General features: G+C 36.2%; 1 protein-coding gene and 1 pseudogene across 1 annotated transcript in view; one reads left to right on the top strand and one right to left on the bottom strand.

Annotated features, from left to right (window-relative positions):
* ANK3 (ankyrin 3) overlaps nt 1–19873 on the bottom strand; it is a 556993-nt gene that overhangs the window by 536819 nt on the left and 301 nt on the right. The gene's annotated exons all lie outside the window — the stretch shown is intronic.
* Nucleotides 2327–2445, top strand: LOC112482832 (annotated as a pseudogene).

Raw genomic sequence — 19873 nt, 5'->3', positions numbered from 1 at the left:
AAAATGTGGAAACACAAAACACTAAAGCACCCCTTGGTGCAAGCAGCACCTTACAAGTACACTGCACACAGGCCAAAGCTATCACCAGTGCTATCAGACAGCACAATGATTTTTCGTCTCTGGTATCCTTAGTACCTTCCCAGTTTTGTTTTCTACTAGAGGATCTTATTTACTGACCCTGCAGGAGTTTGAACACTGCTTAGCTCTCCTTCATATTTGAGAGTGTAGTATGAATATAATTGGCTTGATAAAACTTTAGGTGTTTGTGGATAGTAAATGCATTTTTTTCTACAGATTTGTTTCTTCTCAAGATTGCCACAATTATTACCATTGATTCTGGTGGACAAATGTTCAGTTTTTCTTACACTTAATTAACAAAATCAAGTCAAACAGCTGGTAGGATATACAATAAATACTTAAAGTATAATAAACTCAGATCTGTAAACTAATTTGTACTTGTTACTCACTGAAATATTTTGAATATAATTTGACTATATACTTGAAACCAAAGCAAATTAAAACTGTTGTGGTAATGGAGAGACATAAACAAAGGCGATATTTATAGGAGTAAATATTCTAGAGTGTGAATATATATATACATACGAGTATGTGTTCATATATACATACTTATATATGTTTCACACCTAATAATACATAAATGTGTTAATATGTGTATTTCTTCACTACAAGTTCTAGGAGTTCACGATTAATTTTAATGTGCCACTTTGCAAAACAAAACAAAAAAACCATAACTCCTAACCTTCCAGTCAGTAAAAAAAATTTAAAAAGTAAGTTATTTTACTTTTGAAATCTGAATCATCAAAAGTCAATCCTCATGAGAAACCTTCCATTTAAAAGAAGGTATTTTAACCTTTGACCTTAAAACCCAGGTTTTCACATTTCAATTGATTTAAGCGATTGCTTACCTTGGGTTCATGTGTACACAAGTATGGTGCAGGTATGTAAAATTAAGGCCTCAATTCTAAACTAGCCAAGTGATGAAAATCAAAAATCATCAAACAGAAATAATTCTAATCATTCTAATAATTGTTAGAATGAGACAGAACTGCAGATACCATGACTTGGACCACCCTAAAAAGTTTTCCTGAAACTCAGGAGAGCACAATTCTGATAAATCTAGGCATGACAAGACATGATTGTAAAATTTAAAATGCAAATTAAATGATATTCAAGTTGATTACACAATAATTTCTGTGCATGTTATGATTTTTTAAAAGCTGGCAATTGGTACATTTTGCTGTTGGTGTTACCTTTCCCAGTCCTAAACTTCATCCCAGAAGTTGTATCATATTTAACCCTGACCTTGCCAAGCCCTGGTCATGTCCAGAATTTCAATAACCAACCACAGTTTAATTCTCCATCTGCCCCAAGTTCCTTGGCTGCTATCATACCTGGCAATCCAGCCTACCTACATAGGAAACTCCTCTTTAAGTCAAAACACAAAAGAAGACTATAATTCAGTGCATTCCATGTTTTTAGACTGCTAGAGGTATAACACCAAAGGTGGAAAAAACAAACTCCATGGGAAAGACTGGTCAAAACAGAAACCCACAGGAGAGAATGCATTTGAGATACGCCCTAAAGAATGGGTAGTACTGCAAAAGGCAGAGTCAGGGCAGAAACTGGACTTCGCAGTTAGGGATAATGACATGAGGGGGCACCACTGGGCAGACATTCCATCTTTCCTGATGGGAGTACAATTACAATGACTGCCAGCATGATTTAGAGCTTAATTGTCGCAGACACTATTTTTAATGCTTTCTATGTGTCCAATCATGTAATGCTCACAGTGACACTATGAGGTAAATTATTATTCCAATTTTATAGACGAAGAAGTCTCAGTGTAGAGACAGTAATTTCCTCACAACTGCAGGACTATTAAGACACAACACCAGTGGAAGACAGCCTGTAGGGGTAAAGTGGCTGAGTGAGAGGATAATGAAAAAGTAGGAAAAGCAACTGCACACTATCCCTCTAAGAAAGCCTATGGTCAATTTAGCCATGGTCTTCTGAGTGACAGGATTACTTTTTATTTGGCCTATGCTTTCTGTACTTTCCACACTTTCCACAATGAATATATGTTAGTTTATTCATCGAAAAAAAAAATAATATGCATTTTTAAATGTTTGTAACTAAAGGAAGGAAACAGTGATAAGGGTGTATGTAGCACAGGAAACACTGAGTCTCATCTGCAGCTCTCACAGCCAGCTCTCTGAGTCCACAATTTATACATCTACACACCTCCCTTTCTCTTTGTCCCATTAATTCCAGGTGGTGCTGTATCAGTAGTAAAGAGTAGTACCAAGTCTATGGCCATGACACCCAGAACGTGCCCGATCTCATCTGATCTTGGAAGCTAAGCAGGGTTGGGCCTGGTTAGTACTTGGATGGGAGACCACCTGGGAATATCGGGTGCTGCAGGTGTTTCAAAAAAAAAAGAGTAGTGTCAAAAATGTAAGAACATGCAATTTTTTTAAAAAAATGGGGGCATTTAAGGTCTGTTGTTTTTTTCTTCTCTGGGGAGGTAGGACTGTGTGCTATATTTCTGACAGAAAGATGTGGCATCCAAGAGAGAAAAAATTGAGGACTATTAAAATAAGTTAAACTAAAAATAAATCCTAACAAAATTATTTTTAAAATTCAATCCCTATGCATAATAGGATGTGTAAATTTTAACAATAATGGTATCTACCATTTATAAATAATCTTGGTGTGCATATGTGCCACTAGCTGTACTATATGACACACACATAAACATATACAAGATGGAGGCTTACGTGTGATGAATGTTACACTGTTGCATTTATGAATGAATTTAACAGGTGAGTAATTTCTCCAAAGTCAGTGAAACTGAAGGAAAGGGGCTTATAAATACTGAATCACTTAAGGAGAAAATTACTCTTTTCAATATTCTCTGAACCCTTATTATGTCAAGGAAAAACAGTTTGTTCAGAGATTTTAACACTTCAAAAAGCGCTAACTTTGTCTTTCAGAAAAGAGAAAGCAGTTCTTGGATCAAAATCTTAAGCAAGCTATAGTATAGTATCTACCTAAAATTTGGAACATTGTTTTATTTTTATCATGACATTTATGTTTACTCTCTATTTCAGGAAAGCCATAATGATCTTCAATTTATGACAGTGATGTAAAGTTTCCTTTCTGAAAAAATTAATTTATATTTGTAAAATTTTGATTTAAAGGATAATACTTAAATAAGGTGGGACATGAATATAGCAAAAAATTTAAGGGTTCTGGGATCCCAGCCGGACTGCCTGGAATTACAGTTGAGCTCTGCCTCTTAATATCTGTGTGACCTTAATCAACTGCTCTAATCTCTCTAATCTTCAATGCCCTCATCCATAAAATGGGATCAGTAATTATATCTAACCCGTAGCAACATTGTTAGAATGAGTTAATATTATTAATGATCTTAAAATCACAGCTGGCACATAGCAAACTTTTAATGAAATTTTACCATTAAAATAAAAAGGAGGAAAATGCAGCAAAAATAAATGAGCTATCTTTAAAAACTTTCCTTGTTAACTGCAGTCAGGAATTTAAATATCTAGATCATTATTTTATGTCCTTGGAAAGCACGTAAGACAGGAAAAGCTACATTCAAGGAACCCAGGAGAGGCAAGGAAAACAATGTACAATGTATAGTCACTTAGTGGACCTTGCATTCAAAGTGTCCCTTAGAATAGGTGTTGCTGAAATTCTATGCAGAGAATGGTGACACAAAAAGAGATAACTATAACCTGGAAAACTTATTAAATAGTTCCATATCAGATGCTTACTTTTACCTACTAATACTCCTAATCTATGTAAAGAATAGTGACAGTCACACCTTAGTTAGTGTTCTGGATCACATGGGTAGAAAAAAATACTTTTAAAAATGTAAACAGTTCTTTAAGATTCATCTGTCAATACTGACTTACATCTAGCTGCTAAGAGTAAAGACTTCATTCTTAGATAACAAATTCTAATGAAGAGTCACGTTCATACTTACAGAATCACAGATGACTCTCCCATCAAACTAAGTCTTACATGATAATTTCTCCTCTGATAAATTAGTCATGCTAAGAACTAAGTGAAAGTGCTCATGGGACTTCCAGTTAATGGTCATACATGAAAAGAGCTTAGAAGTCATCATTCTGGTCCTCACAACGAGAGTAAAAGTTGCAAAAACTGAAAATCAACCAGTCATCTTTAATCCATCAGACAACTGATGTTACAGGATAAGTCAACACTCTGCAAATTTGAGAGACAGGAAAATAAAGAGACTCACATCTTACCAGGAACAGAAGCCCAACTCAAGAGATAGTAGAGATAGTGATTGCTGGAGGGTCAGTGTGGACGGTCTTGAGAGCTTAAAACTCTAGGGGTCCCAAGTCGTAGGAGGGCTTCCACCCTCTCAAGAGTTTCACCTCCAGGTACCCACCAGGCTCTTAGGGTAAAGACTGAAGAAAAATCTTTTCATGTTTTGGCAGGGAGAGGGGACAAGTAGCAATTTTGAAATACACCTGGCCCTCTGTTTCTCTTAACAAAAGTCTGTCCTCAATGGAAATTAATTTGCCAGAGCCTAACTCACGTGGGTTTTACCAGAGCCCAACCTACCTAGGGAAAGGAAATACCCAAATGCAGCATGCCCTAGGCTTTTTGTTTCACCTAAGTGGGGGAAAGAAAAGATGAGAAACACTTTAAGATAACAGTTGAGGAAACACTCACTAAAAGATTGAGACCTAATACAAGCTAACTGCTCTTAAGACTCCTCTTAAGAAAGAGTCTTTAGAGAAACCCAAAGACAACAGAGAGGCAAATACAAGGACACTAGAGGAAATTGTAGCCAGTGACACCAGATACAGCAGACAGTAAACACGGCCTAATTTCCAGCAAATGAACACAAACCTCACAATGAAGTCCTATTATACGTTCCCTTTACCTGGTACATCAAATCCAGCTATCAGAAAACAGTACAAGGAATACAAAAAAATTAAATCATGGTTTGAGGACACAGAATAAGCATAAGAACCAGGTTTAGATATGACAGAGTCACTGGAATTATTAGATGGGGAATTTCCAAATGATTAATATACTAAGGACTCTAATGAAAAAGTGAAGAGTATGCAAGAATAGATTTGTAATGTGTGAAGAGATGTGGAAACTAAGAAAGAATCAAAAGGAAATATAGGAAATCAAAAACACCATAACAGAAATGAAGAATGCCTCTTATGGTATCATTAGAATACTGGACATGACGTAGAAAAATCAGTGAGTTTGAAGATGTCAGTAGAAACTTCCTAAAATGAAATGAAAGGAGAAAAAAGCATGAAAGAAAAAAGAACATAATATTCAAAAACTGTGGGACAATTACGAAAGGTGTAACGTATGTATAATGATAATGCCAGAAAGAGAAGAAAGAACAGAAAAATATTTGAAGAAATAATGGTTAAGATTTTTTTTCAAAAATTAATGGCACACACCAAACCACAGACCCAGGAAATTCAGTACGAAGTATGATAAATACCAAAATGTCTATGCCTAGATGTACCATATTCAAACTGCAAAAAATCAAAATCAAAGATAAAAATCTTGACAGAAGCCAGAGGAAATAAACACCTTACCTAAAAAGGAACGAGCAAACTAAAAAGAGAGAACTTCGCAGACTTGATTTTAAAAATCTGCAAAATACTTACAGTAAACATCATTCTTTATGGTAAGAAGTGGGTACTTTCTCCGTAAGATCAGGAACAAGGCAAGGATGTCCTTTCTCACCTCTCCTAATCAAAATCACACTAGAACTCATAGCTAGTGTCTTTGTGCACAGATGACATTAACTGTTATGTAGAAAATTCCAAAGAACAAAGAATTGACCAAAAACAAACAAAAAAAACCTCTTGGAACTAATAAGCGATTAAAGCAAGGTTGTGGGATACAAAGTAATTATACAAAAGTTAATTGCTTTCCTAAATACCAGCAACGAACAATTTGAAATTAAAAATACAAATTAAAGCAAGGTTGTGGGATACAAAGTAATTATATAAAAGTTAATTGCTTTCCTAAATACCAGCAACAAACAATTTGAAATTAAAAATACAACACTATTTACATTAGCACAAGGAAGGAAGGAAGGAAGGAAGGAAGGAAGGAAGGAAGGAAGGAAGGAAGGAAGGAAGGAAGGAAGGGAAAAAATTAAGGGAAGAAAGGAATAATTAAAGGAAAAGCAGAAAGCAGTTGTTCTATTGGACATCTTGTATAAAAATTATACAATCATTTATTGTACATTTGATCTTATGAGTGTTTCTTATCCACATAGTCATAGAACTCTACTCTAAAATGTCTTGATGTCTGCTTGTGGAAGTTTTCTCAGTGCTAATTAAGATTTTTTGCTTTCTGTGCACAGGCCTACTGTTTACTAGTTACATTTGGAACTAAACTGGAGCTATATGGAATTTTTATTTGGATGCTGATAGCATAATCCTTGTTTTTATAGGATGGAATTAATGTTTTTTTCTCTCTCTGTTTCATGCCCTATCTTATCCTTTTTATTTCCAGGTAAGTAAAGTCCTTGCTTCATTGGCTCCTCCTACTTTTAATTATTGCTTTACTTTTGATTAAAGTTTAAATTTCATAAAGTAACTTTTTTTTTTAATTATAAAAGCAAATGTAATTCATTCCTGAAAAATCAGAAACATGGGCAAGTACAAACCAAACAAACCTACATCCCTCTCTTCCACAGTGAAGAGTTTTGTAGATTCCACTCATTTGATGTCAATCTCTCAACCCCTTGGTAACTTTCTTTCCAACTATTCATTGCAAATATTTTCCATAGAGCAGTGATGAAGGTAAAGGGCTTTAAGAGTCAGACTGGGTTGTGCACAATAATTGTGTTACTTAAAAATAGGTATTCTTTGATAATCAGTTGTGTTGTGGTGTAAAATAACACCACAGAGAAAACTATGAGAGTGAAAGAGGTGTATTACATTTATAGGTCCTGGAAGAGTCGGGTATGTGCTAGGCACCATGCTAAGTGTGCTTTCCATGGAGGATATCATTAATTCTTTCAATAACCCTATAAGATCTGTACCTCCATTTAAAAATGAGGCATAAGGAATGTATTAATGTAATGGCTAGGTAGAGAGCCATAGGAAAGAGCAATTAGGGGGATCATTTTATAAGCTATGTAAATGTCTAATCAATGTACTATATACCTGAAATGAACAATAAAATTAAATTAAAACAAAAAAATTTTTAAAAATAAAAATAAGGAAATGTGTCTCTGAAAAGTTAATTTCACTTACCCAAGGCACACAGCTACTACAAGATCCGAACACTACACTATGCTATTTAGCAGAAAATGGTTGCAAGGTCAAACCCTCCAAAAGATAAAAATATTATTAGATATTATCATATATGCATACCCTTGCCAGATTTGACACATTTCTAATGTAATGTATCTACATCTGCCTTAAATATAAAAATTTATATTTATAAAATACTTTTTATATTTCTTTATATTTATATAAAATATATTTTATATTTATTCTACAGGAGACCATGTTGGCAAACACTGTCCAAATGCTAAGTATCCTTTTTTCAGCAGCCAGAAACTAAGCATCAGATGCGCCAGATTCTAGATGAAGAGAGGCAGACATGAAAATGGAGAAAAGGTATAAACATGTCCTCCTCCAAGAGTTCGTTATCTAGTTAGTTAAGGAAGACAGAGTAAGTAAATAATTCCAATAAAATGTGATAAATGCAATGATAGCCAAATGTAGATGAAGTGCTACAACATTCTAGAAGACAGAGTGACTGTCACTATAAGCGGAAGTCTAGGAAGGTTGTGTAGAAGAGGGGACATATGAGCTAGGTACTGAAAGATTTGCTGGGATTTTCCAAGAAGAGAAAAAATGAGAAGCACACAAACTAGCGAGAGAAAGCCTGCACAAAGACATGGCACAGTCCATTTGGGAAAAGGTTGGAGAAATAAGCAGAGCATGGTGACAATGTCAGATTTTTCAGAAAAAACAAAGGGCAAAAATGGTAAGTTATATTGGGACAACATGGTAAAAGATCTTCTGTGCATCCCTACAATGTTTAGATTTTACACTATTTGTAATGGGTAACCAAAGAGGTTTTTAAACAGAGGAAGGACATCATATTTTTGTTTTGTAAAGATGAGTGTGGAGGCCAGCTGTCCATTGAAACTAAGAGATAATTTAGGCAACTGTTAAAGTGGCCCATTCTGAATAACAGATTGAACCCAAATTTCTCACCTCAGAGAGCAATTCATTACATTGATTTGTCATACACCTGGAGGACTTCAAGCTGATTGGCTCCACACACTAAGAGATTCAATAAAAACTTGAGTGGACATCTACACCAATCTAAGCCATGTCATTTCATACCCAATAACAGCTTTACAATCCAATCAGACTTTTCAAAATGCATCATTGAACTTCACGGAAATTTTAAATTAGTGTTTTGTACCTGCTCTGTTGGACCCATTAACCAGAAGAGCAGTTTCCTGGCATACATAATGCTTTAATAAGATTAAAAATTGCCAAAACTTCAAGGAGATGCTAAATATCTGTAAACTTTTTAAGAAAACAACTTTAAAGTGTCCAATAATCACTGAAATATTATTGGTTATTAATTATTATATTTGGAAGATGCTAAATTAGTTCAATGGAAAAGATACCATACTGAAAAATAGTACATTTAAATAAACAATATGTAAAAAACACACACACCAATATGTTCACATAGCACTAAGCAATTTGAATCAAATAAATTACATAATAATACAATTTGATCCTTACAACTCAGAGATGGAAAAAGTAGGCATTGTCATTATTCCTATTTTGTAGATGAGGAAACTGCTCTTCTGACTCTGAGTTTCTATCCCTTCTACTAGGTATCAATGTTCCCCTTTTCTTACTGTTTCTTTTTTGTTGTTGAGAAAGATAAAACACAGCATTAAAATCAATTCTTCGTTGTCAACATTTTATTGCATGGCACTGCAGATGAAACTCTTACACAAGAGCCAGGCCTCCCTCTCCATATTATAGGTAATCCTGAAACTCGTGTCTGCACACCACTCACAAACAGGTAGACACTGAGATCACAAAAGGTATAATCAATTTCTCTCCACCTTCTATGCCTATCATTAAAATAACTAGGTGACCTTTCTTGTCTCAGCAGTCTGCCTACTGAATACTGGCAACACCTCCACAGTAGTGACAGATAAACACTTTTAAAGGTTGCTAATGTTTAGTTGAATGTTTAACCATTGTGGCTTTTTTAAACAGGATAGTTGCTGTTACAAATATGTACACTATGTACAAAACATAATTATAACCATTTTATATAACTATCATTTCAGAAGGATCACAAATAACAAGTAGAAAGGGAAGGTAAATTTTAAAAGCAATCCATTCTAAATGATGATCAAAGCAGAGGACAGAGTGACATGGAGCCAAGAGCCAAGAAACGCAGGCAGGCTCTAGAAGCTAGAAAAGGTAAAGAAAAGAATTCTCTCCTAGACCTCTAGGAGGATGAAATCCTGCCAACCCATTTTTGGACTTCTAACTTCCAGAACTGCAACATAACAAATCTGCATTGCTTTAAGCCAAAAAAAGAAAAAAGGATCTATCATACTTCAAATTTAACTTGGAATACAAATATTAAAATACAAGGTGATATATGTGCCAAAAAAAAAAAATCACACATGTAAGTCCTTTAAGGATAATATAGATGGAGATGACTTTTTCTATGTATAATAGGATACTGCGCACATCTGGAACCATGAAAAATAATGATAGTTTGAGTATCATTTTAAAACTAAATATTTAGTATACTGCATTATAATTCTGTAAAAATGTTTAACACTATATAACACATCAGTTTCTATTATCCAAAATACAAGTTTTAAAGGATAATTTTAAAATTATACCAATTCAAGTGTACCATGTTGTAAATCTTTTAAGAAGAAAAAGATGTTGCTCTCTGTGCAAATTTAGAAACCAATCCAAATTTTACTTTACTTGGAACATCCATCCCCATATATAATGACATCAGGGTCTCTCTGGTTAAGCCTAGTAGCAGAGTTGATCACATAAAAACAGTATTTGAACTATATCAAGTGTGGGCCCCAGGCCTGGCTGGTCGCAGGTCTGGCTGGGATCCAGGCTCAAGGCTAGGAATTCGGACCTCAGATTTAGAATGTTACATTAGTGTACTAGGGTGCCTGTGCCTAATATACGTAAACAATATTGTCAGTATTGTATCAGGCATGTGTGGCTGAATGCCACTACTGCAATCTGATATATGTGGAGCCCATGTGGTCCCCTGGGGAGAAGATGAAGAGCAGAAGCAGAAGCGCACTCCCCGCAATAAAACTGCGCTCCCAGCAATAAAGTTGGTGCCTGCCGTTTCATTCTCATGTCAGCTCCTCGTACATTCTTCCAACTGGGTGTCTCACCACTGAAATCTTTCCTTCTCCATCGGCTCGGTGCTGACATCAAGTAACAATCTGTTATTCTGTTTTTAACTTTATCATTCAGAGTGTTAGACACAATTACTGGTAAACGACGCATTATCATTATGTTTCTTATTCATTTGTTCTTTATCTCCATAACCTACTCCTATGCACCAAGCCCCACAGGCAGCCATTCTAATGTGCTTAATGAGTATTTTATGTAGGTGTTCTTACAAGATGTGTACTGTGCTATGCTTGTGAACTTTTAACTTGCATAAACAGTAAATATACTCCACACTCACATTTTTCACAGAGCACTATATTTTTAAGATCCATTTGTGTTGCTTTTATATAATCTGCCGCTTCTAACTACAGACAACTCCATAATGTGCACCCACCATTCTATCTCTCCCTCTCCCAGCAATGGTCACCCAGCACCTCCCACTCCCCTACACCACCAATAACACAGCAGTGAATAACTTTGGATGCATTCTCTTGGGTACCTTTGGGGTACATTCCAGTGTCTATCTGTAGGAATTAAACTGTTGGGTCACAGAGTAAATAACTAGTTAATTTGCTTAAGCAATGCCAGACTGCTTTCCAAAACAGCTGCCCCAGCCTATGTTCCCACCAGCAACACACAAGGTTTCCCATTTATTTCTCCATTTGGCTTTGCCACTTATTAGCTCCATAAAGACTATGAACAAGTTCACCCTGAATCTTGTTTTTTTTTTCACTATGAGACTATTTACTCCAATCACCTGATACATTATTGTTAGACACAAATTTTTTAAAATAACATGAGAGTACTTTTAAGAATATAGTTTACAAATATAAGCAATTACTGTTGTAATTTTTGTTCTTATGATAATTTCTAATTTTCCTCCACCCCACTCCCACCCACACCCAGCCAAATGAGAGGAGGTAAGTGAATAAACTTAAAATTTGGAAAACGAAACTTTCTCCTGGATACCTAAACATCAAGGGAAATTGAAACAGCATGGGGCAAATAATTTTTCTTCTTTATTTATTCACCTATGCATTTACTTAATCAAATATTTTGTTAAGGACTATGTCCCTGGCACTCTACTAGTATTAAAATATAAAAATGTATACAACAAATATGCACACAGTACATTAGTAAATTTTCCACCTATGCCTTGAATTCTGCACATAAATTTTATTCCTAAACGTAATACTTCAAAGATGGTAGCTTCTGATATCATAGAATGACAGCTCCTATGTATTGAGCACCTACTATAATAACAAGTCCAGTATATTTCCTCAAACACTTAAAACAATCCTGCAATGTTATTTTTTGAATGTTATTTTTCTAGTTCCTCATATGAGGAAACAGACACGGTTAAGTTATTTGCCCAATGGAGCAATTAAATAGTAAGGCCAGAAAACCCAAGTATATTGTTCTCAAGTCCAGGCTTCCTCTTTCCACTCCACCTCATTTTCTCTTAAAAGATATATTTAAAGGTATCTTTAGTAAAGGGAACATTATTGTAGGTGCTATAAGGATGGTAACAAAACACCACAGAAATTATAATGATGCTGTTCAACAATAAACACTACCATTTATTTAACATTTATTACTACCAAGTGCTTTATGTGCATTAATCACAGTTCTTATAAGAATATTGTAAATGATGTGTCTTCATCTCTATTTCAAAGGTACAGAAACTGAGATTTAGCTTTCCATAGTAACATAGTTGCTAACTAGTAAAGCTCAGACTAAAACACAGGTCTTCCTAACTACAAAACCGTGCTTTCTGAATGTAAATGAACACTTATTTAAGGGTAACAGAAATGTTATTAAATTAGGTTGTGGTGATGGTTTTCCACCTCTGTAAACCATACCAAAATTTATTGAATTGTACACTTTGAGTGGGTGAGTTTTCTGCATATAAATTATATCTCAATAAATCTGTTTAGAAACTTTAGTTTTCTTTTTGTAACCATACTTTCTTTTACATATTAATAAAGTCTTACTTAACATCAATGTTTTTTTCACAATATCCACTTTTCAGCCATACTTAAAATCAGATTTTCAGAAGTACTCAGATTAAGTCCATACCAAAGGAATAATTCCCCCATGGACTTTCTCTTTCCTCCTATTTTAATCTGAGATCATTCATTCTCTAGAGATGTGAGGTAAAGCATGAATGGTTTCGTAAACAGTTGCACATACACTACCTTTTGACTCTACAACCCTACTCGTAGGTATTTAACACTCCCGCCAAAAAAAGGAGGGATATTATGTGTCAACAAAAAGATGAATACCCAAATCTTGATGGCAGCTTTATTCATAATAGCTAAAAGCTGAAAACAATTCAAATGTCTGATGAACGGATGAACAATCTGCAGTATAGTCATATAGTAAAATACTGCTCAGCAATAAAAAGGAATAATCTAGTAATACTTACAATAGCATAGATAAATATCAAAAGCATTATGCTGGAAGAAGCCAAGCACAAAAGAAAAATACAGACAAAACTAATCTATGCTGAAAGAAACTAGAACAGCAGTTGCCTGATAGGTTGGAGGGAGCTGGGAAAGAACTCGAGTGAACTTAACGATAAATACTCTGTTGTGACGGGGTACAACATTTGTAAAACTGGTAGAATTGTACACTTAAATTTGGAGAATTTTATTGTATATAAATTATACCTCAATAATGTGTTTAATACACATGCACACACACCAACACATACATAAGGAGAAGAAAACTCTAGTATGCTTAACCTGACCTCCATAGAAACAGAGTCTCAAAAATCCTGTCCACCATTCTAACATCTAATGGGCCAATTACAGACCTTAGTTCTCTCATTTCTAATCCAGATATCTACTTGGTATTTATTTTGTTCTCAGTGGAAAAAGAGAGAGTTGATTGATCCGTCTCAGAAGTACTGAATTCTTTTCTTTACTTAAAAGTTTATTTAAACAGCCTGCTAGACTATGACATTCTGGAGAGTAAAAACTAGTTCTTATTCATCTGTGTCTCCCCATGTGTTCCTGTCATCTGGTAAGTGCCAACTACATTTTCGATAAATAAATTATTGATTTGACTAAAAAATTTCAGTGCATTTCACTGAGTGTAAGTGGTATGCTGGAACTAGCAAATACCAGCTTTCCAGAAAGCCAATTCTATGTTTCTCTTACCAATTCCATATTAGCCTCTCATTGGCAGCTTTAAATCAGCCATGATGCAAGTATTCTGTGATACTGTAATTTACATAATAAGAAATACATATTTGGTTTTCAACCCAGTTCCTGACACAGAGCTCCTAGAGCTCTTGGAATTTCCTAAGTGACGAGAGCAAGTAAAGGTGTCTTGTTTTGTTAATGAGAAGACTTGTGGATCCTGCACCCCTTAAGAATAGGAGCTGGTTACCAGGAGAACCAAACATGTGATTAGAGAGTTTGAACTTTCAGACCCACCCCTCTAACCTCTAGGGACAGGAAAGGGACCAGAAGTTGAATCAATCACCAAAGGCCAATGACTTAATCAATCATACCTATGTAACGAAGCCTCCATAAAAACCCAAAAGGACTAGGTTTGGAAAGGTTCCAGGTTGGTGAAAACGTGTGGATTTATGGACAATGGCATACTCAGAGAGGGCATGTAAGCTCTGAGCCCCTTACTCTATACTTTGCCTTATGTATCTCTTCCGTCTGGCTGTTCCTGAGTTATATCCTTTTTAATAAACCAGTAATATAATAAGTAAAATGTGTCTCTGAATTCTGTGAGCCACTCTAGCAAATTAACTGAACCCAGGAAGATGGTAACTGGAACCTCCAATCTATAGCCAGGAGGTCAAAAGCAGAGGTGATAACCTGGGATTGTGACTGGCATCTGAAGTCAGGGGAGGAGAGCCACAGGCCAGTCTTGTGAGACCAAGGCCTTGACCTGTGGGATCTGATGCTATCTGTGGATAGTGTCAGAACTGAGTTGAATGGTAGGACACCTAGCTAGTGTGGGAGCATTGCCTGTTGGTGTAGGGGAAACCGTTCCCCCACCCTGACACAAACACACAAACATTGGAATTGGTGACCAGAATTCTTATATTTACACCACAGAAATGGACAAATGCTATAAAAATGCTATTAATTAGGACTTTTTTTTTTGGAGAGCCAGTTGACTAGCACACCACTGATCATATCTCAAATTTGAAAAAGGAAGAAAACATAAAGGACCCACAAAGGCCAGGCAGTTATCCCAATTGCTCTCTACCTACTATATGAAGTGTCCCAATTCTTTTACACCCCACTCCAATACTTTGTTTTTGTTGAGTGTTCAGTTACCAGTCCAAACTCACTGAGATGTCCCCTAAAAACTAGTAAATTTCTTATGCTCTAAAATATCAACTGCAAACAATACAATTTCTTTAAAAATCAGATTTTCAGAGAAAAATAAATCATTTAATAAACAACATATAAAATAATCTTAAAAGTTCCCAACATTTGGGAAATTATCATAACATCAGGAATGTTTTTTTTTAAAGGAAAGAAAAATGCTTCTGAGAAACAAGAAAATGTATCACTTTATTACAAATAATATATAATCCTCTCTCAGCATTTAAAAATTTTTAAGTCATACACTACTTTAGCTTGAATAAACCTTAGAAATCATTTATTCCAACTCTCCTTCTTTCAGTGGAGAAACCAAAGCCTAAGATTCTGAAGTTACAGAGCTAGTTAGAGAATGAGGACTCCATTCCTGGCCTTCTGATTTCATCATCACGGCTCTCTCCATTACTCAGGCAGAGAGGCGTTCAAATTCGGTTTTCACCTTTACCAATCTACAACTGGCACAGTGTTCCTGAAGCTCAGTTTTGCATATATAAAATGGAGTGGGGGTAATAATGACTACCCTACAGTTTGTTTTGAAGTATACAGCACCTACTATGAGAGGCATAATAAATCATAGTTGTTATTATTAAAAATGCCTATGTCTTCCCTATCAAACTGGATTATAAACTTTTTTATGTATAAGGGTGTTTATTTGCAGCATTGTCTCTAAAGGCCGAAAACTAAAACCAATGTAAATGTTAATTAACAAGAAAATTAGTAAATAAATTATGATCTATCCACACTGTGAATATTAGGCAGTCATTAAAAAGAATAATTAGAGTACTTTTCCAGACAAGTTTCTGTGCCTTTTGCCCATGTTTTCATTCTGTGGCATTTTTCAGTACAGAAATTAGAAAATATAAATGTCTCTACTTCTTGACGCCCCTCTTCTTAAATTCTCAGGTGCTTTGTCTACACTTTCCCTCTTGATTACACAGTAAAGCCCAAACTAAATTTGAGACACATGATGAAGGATATCAAAGTTCTAGGCATGAAAAAATGTCTGGTGCTGGCTCTCTGAGTCTTGTACTATATAAATTCTGTGTAACTTGGATTGCGAGCATCTTGAGAGTAAAAATCCAGACCCCGTGTACCTGAGAGAGTCTTTCACATGATAGGTGCTCAAAAGTTCTTGTTGTTCAAATAGTTTAAGCTGCTCTTAAATCTAAAAACCAGGTCCTTCTCACCATTTATTCCATCATTCATTTAACAAACATTGAGGGCCTACTGTGTGTCAAGCCCTGTGTTTGATGCTAATGAGCAAAGCTGTAGTCAGAGAGCTGCTTTTTGCCAGGTTCCACATAAAATGCCATGACATGGGAAAAAAGAGGAAAGAGAGAAGCTCCATACTTGTATGGCAGGTCCCTGGCATCAAGCCCTGGCATGACCCAGAGAAGCCGCACGGTGAAGAAATGTAGTTTGATGCTGGAGGGACAAAATAACTACTAATGAATCACCATAGTTATCTTGAAAACATTTTGGGAAACAGCCTTTCCAATTCAGCGACACACAGTTCTTTATTCTACTAACTTATGGCATTTAAATTAATTTCCATTCTACCTCTTTCTTCTATCAGACCAGGTCCAAATCTTCATGCCCTATCTGGAAAACATGTATGTTAGGTCCAATTTTTCATTATTTCCTTTTCTTTAATAGTATCTGAAAATGGCAGTAACTAAGCATCATCTGATAAAACAAATACCAAAATAATTCCTTTTATACTTTGAAGCTCTAACTCCAAACATTAGTTCACTTCATCTATTAATATACATTATCAAGTACTAAAGACAGTTTTTTTCTGAGAAAAATACTACCATGTACTCAAACTGTTTTCTTCTTGCCCGACATATTTGCTTATTAATCCATACAGGACCTTCCAAAGAGATGAAATTCAGAAATAATTTCTGTAAAACATAAAGGAATCGGTTCTATTTGGGTGCCACTGATCTCACTCTCATAGTCAACCAGAAACCTGAGTGGTTCTTAGAAAAATCTATGTCCTTTTGAACAGACAGATCCATTGGAAGATATAGTCTATCCACTTTCAAACACACTAGGGCAAGTGTAAAGGATTTATTTCAACCATAACTATAGATTTTGAAGATGTTGCCACATCCCTTCAGGTCCGGTCAGGTAAAACAGTAGTCCGCAACCTTTCTGGCACCAGGGACCAGTGCTCCTATGAGAATCTAATGCTTGATGATCGAGGTGGAGCTGAGGCGGTGATGCTAGCGTTGGGGAGCAGCTGCAAATACAGATGAAGCTTCACTCACTTGCCCGCTGCTCACCTGCTGTGTGGCCCATTTCACAGACTGGTACTGGTCTGCAGGCCGGGATTTGGGGACCCCTGAGATAAAAAATATTCAAACAGATACTGCACTGAACTTTAGTAGAACTTTCAATCTATAACCACAGTTGGGCTTCTAGCGCTGAAAAAAAATCTCTAACAAAAACTAGACAATATCAAAATAACTTTAAAATTATATCATGAATAGAAGGCAATTTTAAAAATTTAAGCTGTTTTTATATGTTGACAGGGGATGAAAATGAAAAAGCAATAAGCTTATTGTTCCAGGTACCTTCAGCATTAACCCACCATCTCACTGGCATTTTCATTTGCAAAATCCAAGAGAAGAGTAATGTGAACAAGAGCCCAGTCAATATACAGGGAAAGGTTACTCCAGATCTGATTAAATCATTACTAACCTTGATCTTTTCAGAAGGGTAGACTTTACTAAGTTTGGAGATACTGCAGCAAGGCTAAACATTCCAATTGAAATTCATTAACTCAGAATTCTTCTTGTATAAAAGTATGAAATAGTTGGTCTCATCAATTTCAAGTACTCAATTTATTTTTACAAAAAGTAAAAAATGCCACTTATATAGGCTTGAATTTCACATGATCTCCAATTTGGATTATAGTGATTTCCCATAATTGCAGTAACACATTCTACAAAAAATGTAAGCATTTTGTACATGAAAATGGATAATTTTTAAATAAAGAAGTTACTGATTAAAAATCAACCTAGGAACAACCACTGAAAATCCAGAACAATTATATTCTTTTCAATTACCAAAATATTACACTAGAATTGAACATACTCACTTGCTCTATAAACCCATTAACACTGTAAAAGGAATTTAAATACTGAATAAAGGAAAACTACAGTCCTCAAGTAACCACCACCACAAAAATGCAAACAAGTTCATAATCTACAATGTTTCCTAGGATTCCAAAACACACCACTGGTCTTTTTATTGTCTTAAGGACATTGAGCCACATTCTCTATTATGGAGCCTAACACATTGCTGTGCAGATAACATAACAGACATTTATTTACACTTTAACAAAAAGAACACTGAGAACCATCATAAATGGTTCATCATAAATAACCATCTAACTACAGTCTAAATTCACAATTCACTTATTCACCCTCCACTAATTTGAGAACTAAGAGAAACTGGCCTTCTATTTCAGTTTTTGTTTCAGAGTTGGGGTTTTAATTTTACATTCACTTTCAATATTGAAATTTTGCTTCCTTAAAGAGGCACTCATTTGAGCCCAGATCAGCAGATTATAAGGATGCCTGAACTGCTAAGGTAGCAATGCGTGTCAACTCAGAGATTGTGTTCCTATAGTCTTCCTACCAGAGCCTACCTGTGATGTCCTACCCTCTTGGAATAAGGTCTGGTATAACCCGAGGGATGATTCCTGAACCCTTCTTTTAAAGAGAAAGTGTCCTCTTCTTAAATTAGACAAGCCACACTTATTCTCAAAGAAGGAAAATTAAAACTCAGAATCAAGGTGGCAGTAAAAAAACACCAATTGACTTTGCCAAGATTTAAGAGTCTTGAAGACTTCCCTTTGATTCCCCAGAGGATTTTTAGAGACAACAACTAAGAGAAAAACACCATCCAGGCTAGGAGATTTGCGTGTTTGGGGCAATTCTACATAACTTGAAACTAGGCAAACTACTGCTTTCAAGGCTACTCAAACATGCATCATTTTTTGAAAAGCGGTATTTCTTTTTTTCTAAAATAGATAACGCAAGACATATGATTTTTAAAAAAGTCCCAAAAGGTATGCGAAAGTAAGCCTTCCTCCCACTTGCTCCCCAGCTCCCTTGCCAAGGACAACTATAGTTTCTCAGGTCCCCTTCCGTAGACATTCTATGCAGATGCAAACATACGTGAGTGTTTTAAACCAATTATCCTATATTATACACATAGTGGCAGCTGCAAAATTGCTACTAAACGCCCCTGGGCTTAAAGGTGGCGATCGGCTAGGGGATGTGGGATAGGAGGAAGGAGATTTATTCTAAAGCTGCGTTTTTACACATCGTGCACCGGGTTTTTACTTCGTGTGTGTTTTATTTGCCTGCCTATGGAAGGCTTTTTAAGATCGGAGAGAAGGTAAACCCACAGCAAGCCACCCACCCCCTGGCACTGCCACTATATTTGCACTGGTCTGCACTTTTTTTAATGTCCTAATGTTTATATTTTGTATTTTTCACTGGGTTAAATGAAATATCTCGAATCACCTTCAAAAAAAAAAAAAAACAAAAAACCCTAACTCTGAAGGTAACTTTCAGAACCAGGTGATTTTCCTCCACTCCGCCAAGCAGCAGTCTACTCCGGTCGTGTCCTTAGGAAGGGTTCAGCCTGGCACGGAGTTAGATGGAGGGGCGAGCCAAGAACACAGAAGCCCAAAGACGGGAGAAAGGTGAGGGCGTCCGGAGCCCTGGGCCGCGCTTTTCTTCTTCTACACAAATGTTTCGAAACAGAGCCCCAATGCCTTGGGCCCTCCTTCCTTACTCGGGATGGGATGCTCCGGCTCTGCGCTGATTACGAGCTTGCGCCTCTACCCTCGGCCGCAACTTCAGTCCCGCGCCCTGGGGCGCAGCCGGACCCACACGACCCGCAGGGATCGGGACGCCTCCGCTAGCCTTTCCCGCGCCGCTCCGCACCCCCAGAAGGACAGGACTCCAGGCAGCGCCCCTGCGCGTCCACGGC

This window comes from Pteropus alecto, unplaced genomic scaffold (genome assembly GCF_000325575.1).
Source record: "Pteropus alecto unplaced genomic scaffold, ASM32557v1 scaffold155, whole genome shotgun sequence".
Taxonomy (NCBI): domain Eukaryota; kingdom Metazoa; phylum Chordata; class Mammalia; order Chiroptera; family Pteropodidae; genus Pteropus; species Pteropus alecto.
This window is presented reverse-complemented; position numbering and strand designations above follow the sequence as displayed.